Raw genomic sequence first — 3,575 nt, 5'->3', positions numbered from 1 at the left:
AATATTTTCTACCAGGGAAGCTCATTAGAGACTCAGTTCCCACAGCTGTCACTGGAAGCTAGCTAACACAAGACATTCTCTATCTACCATGGACCAAAATCTCCAACTTGTAGAAGGAAAGCAAGTGCTTAACACAAACCATATTGTTTATACCCACAGTTTAGGTACAGTAAGCCACTCTCACTAGTTAGGATGGCAGGAACCCTGAATCCAAGTTTCTAGATACCAGCCAAGGGCCAGCCTTGTAAGCCAGCTTTTTTTTTTTTTTTTTTCCCCAATTGGAGTCTCACTCCATCATCCAGGCTGGAATGCAGTGGCATGCTCATGACCACCCCAGCGTCGACCTGCTGGGCTCAGACAATCTTTCTGCCTCAGCCTTCCAAGTAGCCTGAGCTACAGGTACACTCTACCACGCCTGGCTAATTTTTTGATTTATTGTAGAAATGAGGTCTCGCCAAGTTTTCCCAGGCTGTTCTGAAACCCGTGGACTCAGGCAATCCCCTTACCTCGGCCTCCCAAAGTGCTGGGATTACACACTTGAGTCAGCATGCCTGGCCAAGCCAGCCTTTTTAAGGGCAGCAGTCTCAAGCCTGCTATGATTCCTCTTTTCTGCACAAGTTGCTTCTGGGGAATGTTAGCTGGTGTGCTCCCCACAAGCCTTCCTCTCCAGTCAAGCTAAAAGGTTGAAATCCAGACCTAGTACTGGACACCATTTAAATGATCTGAAACAGTGTTGATGCTACTGGGAGGCTCTGCTGTAGGAAAAGGATCAGGGATGCTCCCAACCAGGCTTAAAATTAAGAAGATTCCCGGTGTCACTTCTGAAATGCTCAATTCCACTTCTATCCCTGCACCTCCACCATGATCTGATGGAAACAGACCTTGGCCCTGGCTGCCTTAGGGTGGACTTCCTCTGGTTGTTAGTTGCTCCTGCCGTGCACGACTGAGTGTCTCTCAGTGTAATCAGTAAGTCAGTTTGTGAAATGGGAACTTTGTTCTTTCAGTGTCTTCCTTTCATTTCCTAGGTACTAAGGACCAACCCTGTAATCTGCATCTCCAATCTCAATCATCTGAAGGAACTTAATCAGTTTTCAGCTTGAAAACTGTAAATTGTTATTTATTTAAGGTTGACAAATACACCGGCACAGCTCTAGGGAGAAATTCCCACATGACGAGCTCTCTTCCTTCTGCAGCGCAGGGACTCAGCCACCCTCTGTTTCCAACCTGGAGGTCACTGATGGGAGTGGGATCATTTCTGGTTTCCTGAACCTCCCTGGAGGGATGAATGCTCATTCTCCTGGCTGACAAAAAAGCTGGGAAAGATGGAGCCATCATGGCATTTATCATTGAAATCATCCTTGGAGCAGACCTAATTGTTAGCAGCTCAGTCACCTAAAATCAATCAAGATATGGCTGCAAATTAGGAGTTCAAGGCAATTTAAAATAAGAAAATTCAACTGAATGATGATTCTTCTGGCATTTTTCGCAGTTATTTTGTTTAGGTTTAGGGATTAAGATTTCTCCAGATGTACCAATCTTAGGAGAACTCAGGAGGTTGTGGTAAAATCAAAATCAGAATTAAGGGGGGAAGAAAGGGACAGGGAGTCTCCATAACAGTCAAATCTGTGGGATCAAGAACTGGTGCCAGACACAAACTCCGTGATGGGTTCATGTTGAAAGGCTTAGAGTTGGTGGCCCCAAATTGAAGAATTTAGACTCCTGAAAATACTTTATCTTCCTTCTCCTTGCCAGTGGAAATGGGGAAAGCCTTAGTGTAGTCTAGCCAGAACCTGAAACTCAAAACTTATTCTTCAGAAGAGAGATTTTTCTAGAGTCTTTTCTGAAATCTGTGTCTTGTGACTTGTCCTAAGCAAATCTGAACATTTACCATTTTTTACTTAGTTCTAGAAGGCAATTTCACTGTTTGCTGGGATCCCTTCCCATAATTCACTCCAGGCCATTTGTAAAATGAGGAAGTTTATTTACAGTTCTCTCAACCTACTTTTGCACACTCCTCACCCCTTTCCTGGAATATCTTCCCTCTACCTCTGACCTCCCTGTTCTCTTTCCTCTTCTTAGAATTTGCTCATGTTCCTTTATAAGAGAACTGATCATTCACATCCTGGAGTGTTTAATTTTTAAGAAAAGCTAGGCCCTTCACCTAAGGAAAGGATGCTCCAGTGATACACTCAAATGCATTATTGGCAGGGATTCATTTACCTCTTTGACAGAGTAATGTCTTCCTAATGTTTCTACAATTCCTAAAATGCTGTCCAAGAGGCATGTTCTCACTGAGCAAGGAGCCTCTCAGTAGTGCATACTGGGACCCTACCAATGGTACTTCTTCACCCTATTCTTCTAGGGTAGAATCTTATAATATTCCAGGGTGATCAGCCCTCTTGACCCAGGGATATTGGACGTGGGAGAGATGGACATCGCAGTCTCCTCTTAACTTAGTGGGCTAATGGACTCTGCCTCTGAAATTGGTTAACTTGTGCCCTCTTCCTTGTGTCCTTCTGCCTTCCATTGCTATGGTGGTTCTAGTCTGCCCATGACAGTACAATGTAATTCAGTTATTTGAGAAAATTGTATCAAAATATATATGCAATAAAAGAGAGACAAAACAGTGACTGAGAGAGTAAAAAATGGGGAAAAAAATGAATGCAGAGATCATATGCACACATACAGCAGAAAATAAATAAATAAATATGATAGAAAAAGATATAAGAGAAGGAAGAGTAAAGAGTAATAAAAGGATATAGCAATTTATCCCAGGAATGCAAGAGTGGTTCAACATATAAAAATCAATCATCAAAATGCATCACATTAATAGAAAGAAGAGAGGAAAGCCCACATGATCATTCAAATTAATGCAGGAAAAGCGCTTGACAAAACCCTTTAGTGATAAAAAAAAAACACTTTAAAAACTATGAATAGTAGAAGGGAACTTCCTCAACATGATAAAAGATATTTATTTCAAAACTCACCGTTAACATCAGCCTCAATAGTAAAAGACCAAAATACTTTCCTACGATCAGGAACAAGACAAGAATGCCCACTCTCACCATTGCTGTTTAATACTGTACTAGAAGGTCTAACCAGAGCAATTAGGCAAGAAAAAGAAAAGTGCATCCAAATGGAAAAGGAGGAAATAAAGCAATTTACAGATGACATAATCCTATATATAAAAATATCCCAAAGAATCTACAAATAAAATTATTAGAGGTAGGTAGGATGTCATGGCTCATGCCTATGATCCCAGCACTTTGGGAGGCTGAGATGAGAGGATTGCCTGACCCCATGGATTCGAGACCAACCTGGACAACTTGGTGAGACCTCATCTCAACAATAAATCAAAAAATTAGCCGGGCATAGTGGTGCATGCCTGTAGTTCCAGCTACTTGGAAGGCTGAGGCGGAAGGATCACCTGAGCCCAGCAAGTCAAGGCTGCGGTGGCCATGAGTGTGCCACTGCACTCCAGCCTGGGTGACAGAGTAAGACTCCAGCTCAAAAAAAAAAAAAATTATTAGAAGTAATAGATTAATTCAGCACAGTTGCAGAGTACAAGATTTTTA

The sequence above is a fragment of the Carlito syrichta genome, unplaced genomic scaffold (assembly GCF_000164805.1).
Source record: "Carlito syrichta isolate Samal-C Ts95f unplaced genomic scaffold, Tarsius_syrichta-2.0.1 Scaffold172621, whole genome shotgun sequence".
NCBI classification, from domain to species: domain Eukaryota; kingdom Metazoa; phylum Chordata; class Mammalia; order Primates; family Tarsiidae; genus Carlito; species Carlito syrichta.
This window is presented reverse-complemented; position numbering follows the sequence as displayed.